At 40.2% G+C, this 17,256-nt stretch overlaps 1 pseudogene; it reads left to right on the top strand.

The window, feature by feature from the left end:
• The window catches only part of LOC114892187, a 43,291-nt pseudogene extending 26,327 nt beyond the window's left edge, over positions 1–16,964 (top strand).
• The last annotated feature ends 292 nt before the right edge of the window (positions 16,965–17,256 follow it).

The raw sequence follows: 17,256 nt of genomic DNA, 5'->3' as shown, positions 1-17,256 counted from the left end.
CCCCTGTATAATGAAATGAATGAACCTCTGCTACATGTAGCAACATGGATGAAACTCAAAAACATTATGCTGAGGAAAAGAAGCCAGACACAAAACAGTACACAATGTATGATGTCATTTATATAAAGCCCCAAAACAAGCCAATCTATCTAATCCAGTTGTTTTCAATTGGGACAACTGGCCTCCCAGGAGATATGTGACATTGCCTAGAGATATTATGGGTTATTACAACTGGGGGTGCTACTGGCTTCTAGTAGGAAGAGGTCAGGGATACAGCTAAACATACTAAAAGACACTAGACAACAGGACAGCCCCCCACCACAGAGACTCATCTAGTGTCACATATCAATAGTGTGAGGTTGAGACGTCCAATCTAATCCATAGTGTCAAAAAGCAAATCAGGGTTGTGTGGGTTGATGATTGACTGAAAGTACATCAAGATCCCCTCTGGGGTGTTGGATATATTTCACTTCTTGATTGTGGTGGTCATCACACAATTATAAACACATGTCAAAATTCACTGAACTGTGTATCTCATTTCACTGTATGCAAAGTATAACTTAATAAGGTTGATTTTTAAAAATAATATAGACTTCTGTATAACTAAAGACAGTGAGGCCACCTACCTAGGTGTCTCCCAGTATATCTTCCCAAATCAATACAAAAAAAGAAAAAATTAAAATCTACACAAAACCATACCATCAGCATAATTTGAAGGCAGAGAATGTCAAAATTTCAAAGGAACTGTAAACTAAAAGAAGAAAATATTAGAGTTGATAAATGAATTCAGCAAAATTGCAGGATACAAGATCAACATACAAAAATCAATTGTATTTCTACACACTAGCAAAAAACAATCCAAAAGGAAAGAAAAGAAATTAAGAGAACCAGTCCATTTACAATAGCATTAAAAAGATTTAAAAACCTATGAATAGCCAAGGCAATCTTGAGAAAGAAAAACTGAGCTGGAGGTATAATGCTCCCTGACTTCAGACTATATTACAAAGCTACAGTAATCAAACAGTAGGATACAGGCACAAAAACAGATACATAGATCAATGGAACAGAATAGAGAGCCCAAAAATAAATGCACACACTTATGGTCAGTTAATCTATGACAAAGGAGGCAAGAATATACAATGGAGAAAAGACAGTCTCTTCAATAAGTGGTGCTGGGAAAACTGGACAGCTACATGACAAAGAATGAAATTAAAACATTTTCTTATACCATATACAAAAAATAAACTCAAAATGGATTAAAGGCCTAAGTGTAAGACAAGAAACTATACAACTCTAGAAGAACACATAGGCAGAACACTCTTTGACATAAACTGTACAAATATTTTCTTAGATTTGTCTCCTAAGGCAAAGAAACAAAAGCAAAAATAAACAAATGAGACCTAATTAAACTTAAAATATTTGCACAGCAAAAGAAACCATCAACAAAACAAAAAGAAAACCTACCTCATGGGAGAAAATATTTGCAAGTGATATGATCTATAAGGGGTTAATATCCAAAATATATACAGTTCACACAACTCAATATCAAAAGAAAAAAAACCCAAATAAAAAATGGGCAGAAGACCTGAATAGACATTTTTCCATAGAATGCATACAAATGGGAAATAGGCACATAAAAAATGCTCAACATTGCTAATCATCAGAGAAATGCAAATCAAAACATCAATGAGGTATCACCTCAAACCTGTCAGAATGGCTATCATCAAAAAGTCTACAAATAACAAATGTTGGCAAGGCTGTGGAGAAAAGGGAACCCTAGCTCACTGTGGGAATGTAAATTGGTGCAGCCACTATGGAAAACAGTATGGAGGTTTCTCAAAAAACTAAGAATAGAACTACCATATGATCTAGCAGTTCTACCACTGGGTGCATATCCAAAGGAAAGAAAAACATTAATTCGAGAAGATACATGCACCCCAATGTTCATAGCAGCACCTTTTACAATTGCCAGGATATGAAAGCAACCTAAGTGTCCATGAACAGATGAATGGATAAACAGTGAAATACTGCTCAGCCATAAAAAAGAATGAAATTCTGCCATTTGCAACATGGATGGACCTGGAGGGTATTATGCTTAGTGAAATAAATCAGACAGAGAAAGACAAATACCATATGTTATCACTTGTATGTGGAATCTAAAGAATAAAACAAACTAGTGAATATAACAAAACAGAAACAGGCCCACAGATATAGAGAACAAACTAGTGGTTACCAGTGGGGAGAAGAAGGGTGAGAGGGGCATGAAAAGGATAGAGGATTAAAAGGTACAAACTACTATGTATAAAATAAATAAGCAACAAGGATATGTATTGTCCAGCACAGGGAATATAACCAATATTTTATAAAAATTTTAAATAGAGTATAATCTATAAAAGTTTTGAATCACTATGTTGTACACATGAAACTAATATAATATTGTAATTCAACTATTTTTCAATATTAATTAATTAATTAATTTGAAAAAAAACCCTAGGAATAAATTAGGCAAGGAGGAACAAGACTTGCACACTGAAAACGACAAAATTCACTGAAAGAAATTAAAGAAGGCCTAATAAATGGAAATACATTCCATGTTCATGAACTGGAAAACAATATAAGATAGCAATACTCCCCAAAGTGATGTACACATTCAATGCAATTCTTATCAAAATCTCAACAGCCTTTTTTTTCAAAAATGGAAAATCCAATACTAAAATCCATCTGAAGTAGTAAGAGAGTCAAATAGCCAAAGAAGTCTTGGAAAAAAAAAAAAGTTGGAGGCTCATACACCATCTAATTTCAAAACTTTCTACAAAGCTATTACTTATTGCCACTTACTACAAAACTTACTACACATCAAAACAATATGGTACTGGCATAAGGATAGACATATAGATCAATGGATTAGAATTGAGAGTCCAGAAATATGCTCATAAACTATAGTCACTTGGTTTTTGACAAGACTATTTAATGAGGAAAGAATAGTCTCTTCAACAAATGGTTCTGGGATCACTGTATATCCCAAACAAAAGAATGAAGTTGGACCCCTACCTCACACCTTATACACAAATTAACTCAAAATAGATCAGAAACCTAAATATAAGACCTAAAACTATTAAACTCTTAGATGAAAACATAGGGGTAAATTTTCATGACCTTGGCAATGGTTTCTTAAATATGACAAAAAGGCACTAACAACAAAAGGAAAAGGTGATGAATTGGACTTCATCAAAATTAAACACTTTTGTGCATCAATGGACAGTATCAAGAGAGTGAAAAGACAACCCACAGAATGGCAGAAAATATTTGTAAATCACATATCTGGTTAAGGATCTAATAGCTAGAATAAATAAAGAACTTTTACAACTGAACAACAAAAAGACAACACAATTTAAAAATGAGCAAAAGACTTGAATAGACATTTCTCTGAAGAAGATATATAAATAACAAACAAGCACATGAAAAAATGTTCAACAACACTAATCATTAGGTAAATGCAAATCAAAACAACAGGGAGACACTACTACATACCTAATACTTAGAATGACCATAATTTTAAAAATAAAAGTGTTGGCAAGAATGTTGAAACATCATGTTTCAAGTGGGAATGTAAAATGGTGCAGTCACTGTGGAAAACAGTTTGGTGGTTCCTCAATAAGTTAAAAATAGAATTGCCATATGACCCAGAAATTCCCCATGTTGGTATATACCGTAAAGAATTAAAAACAGGGGTTTGAACTTGTGCCTGATGTGTGCATAATAACACTGCCATGATAGTCATAAGTGTTACTGAACCAAACTTGGGTCCACTCATCTACACATAGTTAAGCCAATCTACTGACAACGGCTTATGGTGAAGGAAAGTGCAGCATTAATTGTAAGGCACCAAACAAGTAGTCTGCACAGCTGATTCTCAAAAGACCTGAACTCCCCAATGGGTTTCAGGGAAGTTTTTTTTTTTTGGCTGCATTGGGTCCTAACTGCTGTGTGAGAGCCCTCCTCAGCTGTGGCAATTGGGGACCACTCTTCATTACAGAGTTCAGGCTTCTCACTGTGGTGGCTTCTCTTGCTGTGGAGCATGGGCTTCAGTAGTTGCAGGCTTCTGTAGTTGTGGCTCACAGGCTCTAGAGCACAGGCTCAGCAGTTGTGGCGCACAGGCCTAGTTGCTCCGTGGCATGTGGGATCTTCCCGGACCAGGGCTCAAACACGTGTCCCCTGCACTGGCAGGCAGACTCCCAACCACTGTGCCACCAGGGAGGCCCCCAGGGAAGCAGTTTTAAAGGCAAGGTGAGGGAGGGGAGTCTCAGGGTGTGTGATCAGCTTATTCACAATTCTCTGATTGGCTGATGGTGGGGTAACAGGGTGGTGTCACAGAGGTTAACATTATCAGGCTCCAGCCAGTCTGGGAGCTATGTGCTCATGGGCATCATGCAATTAACTTCTTCCATTTGGTAGGAGCTTTAGTATCTGAAAAACAAGTCAGGAATGTGCATCAAATACTGTTATATATGTACTTCAGGGAGAAACTAAAGATTCTGAGACTCCCATATGACTGATTTACTGTTTAAATTGTCACCAGTTCTCCTGGCCCAACTGCTATTTTTGTCACTACATATTCACACCCTTTCAATCTTTAATTCTTGAACCAGGCTTTGGTGACTAAGGGGAGGCTTTGGTGACTCAGGGGAGGCCTGGGAGATTTTCTACAAACAAGAGGAAGGCAGAGGATTTGGCGGGGGCAGGGGGGTGGTGGTCTGTCTCAGGAAAGCCTCTTAGGGTCCTGCTTAGTTACAAAAGGTGGCAAAAACTCAAATGTCTGTTAACAGAGGAATGGCTAGACAAAATATGTTATAACCAGACAACGGACTATTATTCAGCCATAAAAAAAATGACACACAGGTACATGCTACGACATAGATGGATCCTGAAAACACTATGGTAAGTGAAAGAAATCAGATACAAAAGACCACATAGTAAATGATTCCATTTATATGAAATATCCAGAATAGGCAACTCCATAGAGACAGAAAACAGATTTGTAGTTGCCAGGGGCTAGGGAAGGAGGAGAATGAGCAATGACTGCTTAATGAGTATGGGCTTTCTTTCTGGGGTGATGAAGGTGTTCTGGAACTAGATAGTGGTGACAGTTACACAACATTGTGAATGTACTTAATAGCACTGGCTACAACGGCTAATTTTTTTTTAATTTGTTAATGCAGAGTTCTTGACTATAGGATTTTATCCATATATCTATTCCTACATTAGTTATAGAAAGAGAACTATAGTTTTCATTTAACTGATTAGGAAAACACAGTATTTCAAAAAAATAGAAACAAATGACTCACATAATATGGGATGTTAAAAACACAACTATTCTAATTTCCCAAAGTTTACCTTTTGCTAAAAGATTATTAGAAATATTAATATTATAATAATTAAATTGACCATTATTGGCATTTATTTAATGTTGAGTAGCTTGTTAAGTTGTGCAGATTAGTGACCAATTGTGCATTATTTCATTTAATCCTCACAAATCCCCAATAATGTAGATTTTTTATTAATTGTATATCACAATCCTCTTATGAAGGTTGAATGAGATAAAATATGTACTGTACTTTTGTAAACTTAGAAGTGAAAGATATACTCCTGATATGATTATAAAATTTGTTTCTGCACCTATTAAATCAAAATGAAAAAAAACAATTTAAAAACAAAGAAACAAAATTTCCTAGAAAAGTAGAAAAAGGACATGAACAGACAAAATATGTGAGATCTATATAAAATCTTAGTGATCTTTAAACATTTGAAAAAATATTCATCCAACTCCATAATTAGAGAAGTGCAAGTTAAAACACCACTGAGATACCATTTCTCACCTGTAGACTAGCAAACATTAAAATGTAAGACAACACATTCTTTGGCGAGGCCATGGTGAAACATATCCCCTCATAAACTGCTGGTGAGGAGGCAGAATAACACAGCACTTCAAGAGTAGAATTCAGTAAACCTAACAAAACTATTATATGCAGTTACATTTCTTTGACTCACTTCCAGGAATCTACCCTGAAGATGTACCTCTAGCAATATAAAAATACATATGCACAAAGGTATTCATTGAAACATTGTGATTTCAAAATATTGGAACAACCTAAATGCCCATACAGCATGAAGAGGTTAAAAAGACACACTCTGGAATCCTGAGCACCCCTAGAACAGGATGGGAGACTCCATGAACAAGTGCAGAGCGATTTCCAGGATATATTGTGAGGTGAGAAAATCAAAGTTGCAGAAAAGTAACTTATAATAGGCTGCTCTGTGTGGGCTGCTCTTAACTGGTTGGTGTCTATTAAGCCAAGATGACCAGATGGGGTGCCCTGGACAAAAGACAGGTCCAAGAGAGGCCTCAGTCCCCAAGGAGGTCCTTCACTGATGCGGACTGTGCCCCCTCCAAAGTGCAGACAGGCTTCTTCTGGAAGGGCACCCTGGGCCCTCAAGCAGAGCACAAACCCTCTGTAGCTCAGCCTGAACCATTTCCATGCTCCTGGGTGTGCTTGGGTCTCAAACGGGGTGGTATTTGGGTGGGGGGACAGAGAATCCTTTTGCCAAGAAGGTCTCTGACCCTCAGGAGGAAAATAAATAATAAACAAGCAAACAAACAAATAAAAGCTTAATTCATCCAGATAAAACAGTAAATAATTTACAGAGAAACCATAGAAATTATTGATTTTAAGAAATGAAAAAGTTAAACTTTATTTCTGTTCTGTGTCCAGTTCAGAGGGGAAGAAAGTGGAAGCAAGTGAGATGGGCTGGGGGAACACAAATTACACAGTGAACTCCAAGAAAAAAGACAAAAAGTGAAACGGAGAGCTGAAGGCAGGAAGAAAGACAGCTGGGAGTATGCTCTTAGCCGACACCAGGACTGAGTGCCCCAGGGCAGGGACACTGGGTCTCAAGCCGGCCCCTCAGTTGAGGAGAAGCTTGGCCTTGTCCAGGCTCCCAGGCCAGTGTGCTCACTTGAGACCTCAAGTTCTTCCAAGTTCTCTGTTGCCCCTTCACACCTGCCGTGAAGCCTGAAGAGGATGATGCCTAAACCCAAGTCCTCACCATGGATATAACGTTCTAAAGGGACACAGGTGGGAAGGAAACTGAGGGATCTTGAAGCCAGGAGAGTCGACTTGCTCAGGGACCCAGCCACCCACACCCAGTCAGTAAGAAAGCAGTAACAGCTCACCTTGGCTCTTCCTTGATTTTCGATTTTCGTGGTCAGGGAGAACTTGATCCGATCCCAGGACCTATGTAGATAGCTGTGTGTAAGGCATCTGGCCTTTGCAAGCCTCAGTCTGCTCAGCTGGCCAAATAATACCCTACCTCCTGAAAATAAAGTGTGACACAAAGCCAGCTGCTTAGAGGGAGCTTTGACTTCGGTAGCATCACCACTGTTACCATCCTTGTGGCTTCTGATATTGAGTTGATGCCAAATCACACAGAAGTGGGGTCTGGGCTTATTGAGGTGCCTCAGGGACCCTCGATCCCCTGATTTAGTCTTCATATCTACCTCTGTCACAGACTCTTGCTCGTTTTCTCACCTACCATCTGGTTCAACTTCCTCACAATCTCCACATCTAGGTAGCATCTCCAATAAGGTGTAAAGTGATGGTCATTACAATTAGTTCATGGGAAATAGGTCGCTCTTAGCACCAAGAAAGTGGCTGCAATTTGAGACTGTGACAGTCCCTGGGGAAATATGAGCAGCAGGGGACCCTGCTTTCTCTGTGTCAGCCAAGCCCTGCCACCACTATTAATCTACATAGGACTTCCACCTCTGAAGCCAGGGTCAGGGACCTACCTCCAGCTTCACGGTTGATGTTCAAGGAAGCCACCCCACCTCATCCTTTTGGAATTGTGAATCACTACATTGTACACCAACTATATTTCAATAAAAAATAATAATGGAAAACCACTTCTGGGAATGATTCACTGTGAGACCCTGGCATCAGAGATCCAACTGATCACTATTCCCTTTCCTGGGATGCTGTGCTTGACCTTACTTCTCTTGGTAACTTGGCGGATGGGAGCACTCTTTTTTCTGAACATTTTTTTTTTATTATTGGAGCAAAATTCCTTTACAATATTTTATTAGTTTCTGCTGTACAATGAAGTGAATCTGCTATATGTATACCTATATCCCCTCCCTCTTGGACATCCCTCCCAACCCCCGATCCCACCCATCTAGTTGTCAAAGAGCACCGAGCTGAGCTCCCTGTGATATACAGCAGGTTCCCACTACCTATCTATTTTACACATGGTAGTGTATTTATGTCAAAACTAATCTCCAAATTTGTCCCACTCTCCCCTTCCCCCTCTGTGTCCACATGTCTGTTCTCTACATCTACGTCTCTATTCCTGCCCTACAAATAGGTTCATCTGTACCATTTTTCTGGATTCCACATATATGTGTTAATATATGATATTTGTTTTTCTCTTTCTGGCTTACTTCACTCTGTATTACAGACTCTAGGTCCATCCACATCTCTACAAATGACCCAATTTCATTCCTTTTTATGACTGAGTAATATTCCATTGTATATATGTATCACATCTCCTTTACCCATTCATCTATTGTTGGACATTTAGGTTGTTTCCATAATCTGGCTATTGTAAATTTGCTGCAATGAACATTGGGGTACATGTGTCCTTTTGAATTATGGTTTTCTCAGGGCATATGCCCAGGAGTGGGATAGCTGAGTCATATGGTAGTTCTATTTTTACCTTTTTAAAGAACCTCCATACTGTTCTCCATAGTGGCTGTATCAATTTACATTCCCACCAACAGTGCAGAAGGGTTCCCTTTTCTCCACACCCTCTCCAGCATTTATTGTTTGTAGATTTTTTGCTGATGGCCATTCTGACCGGTGTGAGGTGATACCTCATTGTAGTTTTGATTTACATTTCTCTAATAATTAGTGATATTGAGTATATTTTCATGTGCCTCTTGGCCATCTGTATGTCTTCTTTGGTGAAATGTCTATTTAGATCTTCTGCCCATTTCTTAATTGGATTTTTTTTTATATTGAGCTCCATGAGCTGTTTGTATAATTAGGAGATTAATCCTTTGTCAGTTGCTTAATTTGCAAATATTTTCTTCCACTCTGAGAGTTGTCTTTGCATCTTGTTTATAGTTTCCTTTGTTGTGCAAAAGCTTATAAGTTTCATTAGGTCCCATTTGTCTATTTTTGTTTTTATTTTCATTATTCTAGGAGGTGGGTCAAAAAATAACTTATGGTGGTTTATGTCAAAGAGTGTTTTTTCCTATGTTTTCCTCTAAGAGTTTTATAGTTTCTGATCTTACATTTAGCTCTTAAATCCATTTTGAGCTTATTTTTGTGTATCATGTTAGAGAATGTTCTAATTTCATCCTTTTGCATGTAGCTGTCCACTTTTCCCAGAACCACTTATTGAAGAGGCTGTCTTTTCTCCATGGTATGTTCTTGCCTCCTTTGTCATAAATTAGGTGACCATATGTATGTGGCTTTATCTCTGGGCTTTCCACCCTGTACCAGTGATCTGTATTTCTGTTTTTGTGCCAATACCATACAGTCTTGATTGCTGTAGTTTTGTAGTATACTTTGAAGTCAGGTAGCCTGATTCCCCCAGCTCCATTTTCCTTTCTCAAGATTGCTTTGGCTATTCGGGGTCTTTTGTGTTTCCATACAAACTGTACAATTTTTGTTCTAATTCTATGAAGAATGCCGTTGGTAGTTTGATAGGGATTACATTGAATCTGTAGATTGCTTTGGATAGTATAGTCATTTTTACAATATTGATTCTTCTAATCCAAGAACATGGTAAATTTCTCCATCTAGGTTTAGTCCTAGGTTTAGTCCTAGGTTTAGTCCTAGGTATTTTATTCTTTTTGTTACAATGGTAAATGGGAGTGTTTCCATAATTTCTCTTTCAGATTTTTCATCATTAGTGTATAGGAATGCAAGAGATTTCTGTGCATTAATTTTGTATCCTGCAACTTTACCAAATTCATTGATTAGTTCTAGTAGTTTTCTGGTGACATTTTTAGGAATCTCTATGTATAGTATCATGTCATCTGCAAACAGTGACAGTTTTACTTCTTCTTTTCCAATTTGGATTCCTTTTATTTCTTTTTCTTCTCTGATTGCCGTGGCTGGAATTCCAAAACTATGTTGAATAATAGTGGTGAGAGTGGACATCCTTGTCTCCATCCTGATCTTAGAGGAAATGCTTTCAGTTTTTCACCATTGAGTATGATGTTTGCTGTGGGTTTGTCATATATGATCTTTATTATGTTGAGGTAGGTTCCCTCTATGCCAATTTTCTGGAGAGTTTTTATCATAAATTGGTGTTGAATTTTGGCAAAAGCTTTTTCTGCATCTCTTGAGATGATCATATGTGTTTTTTTCCTTAATTTTTTAATATGATGTATCACATCGATTGATTTGCATATATTAAAGAATCCTTGCATTCCTGGGATAAATCTCACTTGATCATGGTGTAAGATCCTTTTAATGTGTTGTTGGATTCTGTTTGCTAGTATTTTGCTGAGGATTTTTGCATCTATGTTCATCAGTGATATTAGCCTGTAATTTTCTTTTTTTGTGTGATGTCTTTGTCTGATTTGGTATCCGGGTGATGGTGGCTTCATAGAACGAATTTGGCAGTGTTCCTCCCTCTCCAATTTTTTGGAAGAGTTTGAGAAGGATAGGTGTTAATTCTCTAAACGTTTGATAGAATTCGCCTGTGAAGCCATCTTGTCCTGGACTTTTGTTTGTTGGATGATTTTTAATTACAGTTTCTGTTGCATTACTTGCGATAAGCCTTTTTATATTTTCTAATTCTTCCTGGTTCCATCTTGGAAAATTGTACCTTTTCAAGAATTTGTCCATTTTATTGGCATATAGTTGTTTGCAGTAGGCACTTATAATCCTTTGTATTTCTGTGGTGTCAGTTGTTATTTCTCCTTTTTCATTTCTAATTTTATTGATCTGCATCCTCTCTCTTTTATTCTTGATGAGTCTGGCTAAAAGTTTATCAATTTTGTTTATCTTCTCAAAGGACAAACTTTTAGTTTTACTGAGTTTTGTTATTGTTTTCTTCATTTCTATTTCATTTATTTCTGCTCTGATCTTTATGATTTCTTTCCTTATACTCATTTTGGGTTTTCTTTGTTCTTCTTGTTCTAGTTGCTTTAGGTGTAAGGTTAGATTCTTTATTTAAGTTTTTTCTTGTTTCTTGAGGTGAGATTGAACTGCTCTAAACTTCCCTCTTAGAACTGTTTTTGCTGCATCCCCTAGGTTTTTGGTCATCTTGTTTTCATTGTCATTAGTTTCTATGTATTTTTTTTTTCTTCGTTGATTTCTTTGGTGATCTCTTGGTTATTTAGTAGCACACTCTTTAGCCTCCATGTATTTGTGTTTTTTACAGGTTTTTCTCCTGTAATTGATTTCCAATTTCATAGTGTTGTGGTCAGAAAAGATGCTTGATAGGATTTCAATTTTGTTAAATTTTCCGAGACCTTATTTGTGACCCAAGATGTGATCTATACTGGAGAATGTTCCATGTGCCCTTGAGAAGAAAGTGTATTCTGCCACTTTCAGGTGGAATGTCCTATAAATATAAATTAAATCTATCTGGTCTATTATGTCATTTAAAGCTTGTGTTTCCTTATTTATTTTCTGTTTGGATGATCTGACCATTGGTGTAAGTGGAGTGTTAAAGTCCCCTACTGTTATTGTGTTACTGTTGATTTCCCCTTTCATGGTTGTTAGCATTTGCCTTATGTGTTGAGGTGCTCCTACATTGGGTGCATAAATATTTACAATTGTTATATCTTCTTCTTGGATTGATCCATTGATCATTATGTAGTGTCCTTCCTTATCTCTTGTAACAGGCTTTACTTTAAAGTCTATTTTATTGGATACAAGTATTGCTACTCCAGCTTTCTTTTGATTTCCATTTGCATGTAATATCTTTTTCCATCCCTTCACTTTCAGTCTGTTTGTGTCCCTAGGTCTGAAGTGGGTCTCTTGTAGACAGCATATATATGGGTCTTGTTTTTTATCCATTCAGCCAGTCTGTGTCTTTTGCTTGGAGCATTTAATCCATTTACATTCAAGGTTATTATTGATATGTATGTTCCTATTACCATTTTCTTAATTGTTTTGGGTTTGCTTTTGTGGGTCTTTTTCTTCTCTTGTGTTTCATGCCTAGAGAAGTTCCTTTAGCATTTGTTGTAAATCTGGTTTGGTGGTGCTGAATTCTCTTAGTTTTTGCTTGTCTGAAAAGCTTTTGATTTCCCTGTCAAACCTGAATGAGATCCTTGCTGGGTATAATAATCTTGGTTGTAGGTTTTTCTCTTTCATCACTTTAAGTATATCCTGCTACTACCTTCTGATCTGCAGAGTTTCTGCTGAAAATTAGCTCAAAACCTCATGGGGATTCCTTTGTATGTTATATTTTGCTTTTCCCTTGCTGCTTTTAATATTTTTTCTTTGTATTTAATTTTTGTTAGTTTGATTAATATGTGTCTTGGTGTGTTTTTCCTAGGATTTATCCTGAATGGGACTCTCTGCACTTTCTGGAATTGCACAACTATTTCCTTTCCCATGTTAGGGAAGTTTTCCACTATAATCTCTTCAAATATTTTCTCAGACCCCTTCTTTTTCTCTTCTTCTTCTGGGACCCCTATAATTCAAATGTTGGTGTGTTTAGTGTTGTCCCAGAGGTCTCTGTGATTGTCTTCAATTCTTTTCATTCTTTTTTCTTTATTCTGCTCCTCGGCAGTTATTTCCACCATTCTGTCATCCAGCTCATGCATTCGTTCTTCTGTCTCAGCTATTCTGTTATTGATTCCTTCTAGTGTATTTTTCATTTCAGTTATTGTGCTGTTCATCTCTGTTTGTTTGTTCTTCTAGATCTTAGTTAAACTTTTCTTGTATTTTCTCAGTCTGTGCCTCCATTCTATTTCGGAGATTCTGGATCATCTTTACTATCATTACTCTGAATTCTTTTTCAGGTAGGTTGCCTATTTCCTCTTCATTTATTTGGTCTTGTAGGTTTTTACCTTGCTCCTTCATCTGTGACATAATTTTTGTCATCTCATTTTTTTTTTTTTTTTTTTTTGGTGGGTGGGATTGTGTTCCTGTCTTGCTGGTTGTTTGGCCTGAGGTTTCCAGCACTGGAGTTTGTAGGCTGTTGGGTAGAGCTGGGTCTTGGTGCCAAGATGAGGACCTCCAGGAGACCTCACTCCAGTGAATATTCCCTGGGCTCTGAGGTTCTCTGTTAGTCCAGTGGTTCAGACTCAGAGCTCCCACTGCAGTAGCTCTGGCCCAGCCCCAGGCTTGTAAGCCAAGATCCCACAAGGTGCATGGGGCAGCAAAAAAAAAAAAGAAAAGGAGAACAATAACAAAAGTAAAAAATTAAATTAAATTAGAAAGCAAACATGTATGTTAGAAAGAATAAAACATATTATATATATATATAGATATAGATATAGATATAGATGAAACAAAAACTGGAAGGTAAAACAGAACCACAATAGTAAAAAAAGAAAAGAAAAAGAAAAAAAAAGCAGGAAAAAAGGCCTTGGCTGTGGGGGGTGGGGAGGCGGGGCTTAAGTAGGGGTAGGGTTTAGGTGGTCGATGGGGCCTATGCTTAGGACCCACAGGGCCAGAAAAGGCCCTGAGGGGGTGGGGGTGGGGCTTAAGCTCAATGCAGCCAGAGGGAACCAGTTGTGCCTCTGGCCTTGGAGGGGAGAGGACCAGGTCCAGGAGCCCAGCAGGCTTCCCAGGGCCAAGTGGGTGGGGGAAATGCCCAAGGCACCTCCCCTGATCCCCTGACCCCACATGGTCCCTGCTGTCCACCTCTCCTCCTCTTACCCCCTCTTTCCTCTCTCCTACACCCTTAGGATCCCCACAGCCGAGGGGGCCTCAGAGGGCAGAGGACCAGGCCCAGGAGCACAGCAGGCTTCCTGGGGCCTGAGTGGGTGGGGGAAACACCCTCTGCACCTCCCCTGATCCTCCAATCCCAGAAAGCCCCACCACCACCCCCCTCTCCTCTTCTTACCCCACCTCCCTCCTATGCCCCTAGGACCAGTGCGTCCTGGAAGGGGCCTCTGAGGGCAGAGGACCCGGCCCAGGAGGCCTGCAGGCTTCCTGGGGCCTGACTGGGCAGGCGAGATGCTAGGCACTCTCCCCCATGATCCTCCAAGCCCCTGAGGGTCCCTCCAGGCATGGGAACGCCTCCCCCTTCTCAGCTACTCCTCAGGGGTGCTTGCTTGTCCTGTCCAGCCTCCACTTCTTCTCTCCCCTCACTCCCCTCTCATCCTACCCAGTTGCTTGGGGGTTACTACCATCTCCTTGGGTGTTGTGGTCCCTCACCAGTGTCCAGCAGGTGCCCTAGGTGTGGGGAGATGGGACCTCCACATCCTCCCCTGCCACCATCTTGACTCCACCCCTGATGGGAGCACTTTTAGGTACACCAGAATCCCTGGAATTACTTGACCCAAGTAGCTGGTCTCCCCAGCATAAGAGCAGCAATGTCCTGAGCCCACTGCCCATCTTGCTTGGGTCCTCCCTTCTCTCAACCTTCCTCACTCCCATGCTCACATCTACAGTCACACTTGTATGCTTAAGGCTCCTGCAGAATATATCAAGACCAGCATTCTTCTCACAGTCCCCTGGGGCATATTCACTCATCCAGTTAAAAACAGATATTGAAAAGATTCATAGTGATTAGTGGTTTTAGCTTTGGTTCAGTTCATATTTCAGATCAAGAATTATTTGAAGATCTAGTTCAGATGGTAGTTCAACTGAGAGGTGTGTGAACAAAGAATATTGCCTGCCACTTCAGTTAACAAAGGATGTTGTGACCATAAAGCCATCAGCCACAGAACCCACCCTTCTCCCCATCCCCACCACCCCACCTCGCCATAGTGTATCCTGAGGGGAATTAAGGAGGGAGAAAAAGAGGATTCTGGCCTTAGATAGTTAAGGTGCATATCAAAGGGATAATTTCAGTGAGCCCAGACTGTTGCATCTTCCCATACATAGAAAAGCAGTAAAATCATTAACTTGAGATGTCTGTTTTTTGTGATTAGCAGCAATCTTTTGATGTCCCACTATACAGTTTTATTTCAGCAAAATCTCCAATATATCTTGGCTCTTTCCTGTCGACTGAAAAAAATGCACAACGTGAGAGTTGTGAGTTAAGTTTTACTGGGCCCAAAATGAGGACTATAGCCCAGGAGACAGCATTTCAGATAGCTCTGAGAAGCTGCTCCCAAGAGGTGGGGGGAAGGTCAATATATATGTGATTTTGGTGAAGGGGAAGTATGTGCAATCAAGCACATATTTTTTACAGAAGCTTTCTGCTAGTCCCATGAAGGTCACTGCTAGTGACAAGGAGCAGACGTCACCATGAAGAATTTTAGTGCTTTTCTGGTTATGAGGAGATACAAGAATTGGGCTCATAAAATCATCTCTTGAAAATATCTAACTATCTGAAGACTTGCTCTGCCAGCTTTTCCAGAGCACAGAGCGCCTCATTCCTGATCTCCACACTAAACTCCTTTCAGGGGATGTTGAAGGTCAGCAGCTGCAGCAGCTCATAACTTGATCCTTGTAGAGGTAGATGGCAAGTGCCCATTTGTAGGTGACATCCCTTATCTCTTTGGAATAGTCCCTCAGAGAGATCTGAGAGGCTGTATCCCAGGCTTAAGTCCTCAGTAAGTCTGCCCAATAAAACATAATTCTCAGCTTTTAGGTTGTGCATTTTCTTTCAGTTGACAGGTGCTATATCCAGTCCACAAAAAAGAGAACCCGACACCCTCCTTCTGTCTTCCTGGGCCAGGAACTGAGTGGGGTGGGGAGAGAAGGGCAGGGTGGAAGGGCTTGGAACCTAGTGGAAACAGTCCCCTGACCTCCCCCTTCCATGGGGGGGGGGAGTTGTTGCTGGGAAGAGCTGACCTCCCCAGAGCCTATGTTGCCCATAGCCTTGTGTCCAGGTGGTGCCAAATAGCAGCTCAGCTCAATGGAATATGAGCAGAAGAGCTGCCTGTCACTTCCAGGTTGGGACAGTGGAGATGCAGGTGGGAACCTGGGGCTGGAGTAGAGTGGATTCCAAGGAGAGTCGGGGACCTTGGGGGTCTGAGGGCAGAGGGCTTCTATATCTTGACTGGAGGAGTGGTTACATGGGCACATTTGTCAAAACTCATTAGTTGGTACACGTACATTTTATTGTATGTAAATCATACAATATATGAATGAAGCTAATTCTAAAAAAAATAAAATAACCTGGGCAAAAGAGCTTTACCAACTGTAAAGAGCTGTGAAAATCAGTGATTCATGATTTGTCCAACTGTACAATGTGAGTATAGAATTCTGTGGACCTCCTCAGATACAGGGTTTATGCTGGAGCCCAGGCTGGGACTAAGGAAGAATTGGCAGCAAAGGGCTTTATCTGGGTGGGAAGTCCTAGACCCTGCCCAGAAGACAGGAATCCAGAGTTAAGTGTGGGCAGCCAAGGAAAGGAATGTAGACATTGAGCAGGAGTGGTGTTTTGCCCTGGTCCCTACTCTGGGTGAGGAGACAGGAGCCAACAGTGCAAACAGAAGTGCATAGAATAGTGTGAATTACTCTCAATTACAGCAGCAGGACAGAGCATTTGCCCTGGGCATGTCCCTACTACTTCTCCATTTAAACTCCCTCCCTGTACTGTCTTTCTGCTGTCTTTCTACCTGCACCCTACAGCCTGAGAACCTCCCAGAATGGAAAACCAATCCTACTCCTACTTCTGTGCTTACCTCTGCCGTGGCCCTTTTTAGCCCTCGGTCTAAAGCCCAAGTCTTTCCAATGTGTGGAACCTCCTGGGATCTAGCCCTGCTCACCTTCCAGCTGCCTTCCCAGTCCTCAGCCCTGATTTCCATTCCTGTGTGACTCTTTGCAGTTCCCCAAAAGTACCACTTCTTCTCATCGATCCTGAGTGGGGGAACTTCCAGGAGGTTCTAAGAACAGGTCAGCTCTGGTGGTGCCCTTGGCTGCCTGGAGTCAACAGCCACGTGAAGATGTAAGCAAGCTGTGCTGTGGCCTGTGCAGTCATGGTGGCAGCAGCCATAGAGATCTGGGGAGGGGATGAAAAGGGAGAGGGAATCCTGAGACACGGAAGTAGCTATAACTTTGGTGAGGTCAGCATGGTCTGAGGGAAGTGGGCCAGGGCTGCACTCTTCAC

The sequence above is a fragment of the Monodon monoceros genome, unplaced genomic scaffold (assembly GCF_005190385.1).
Source record: "Monodon monoceros isolate NGI ecotype Baffin Bay Population unplaced genomic scaffold, NGI_Narwhal_1 Super_Scaffold_12, whole genome shotgun sequence".
NCBI lineage: Eukaryota > Metazoa > Chordata > Mammalia > Artiodactyla > Monodontidae > Monodon > Monodon monoceros.
Note: the sequence above shows the minus strand (reverse complement) of the source record. Positions and strands in the feature narration are given on the sequence as shown.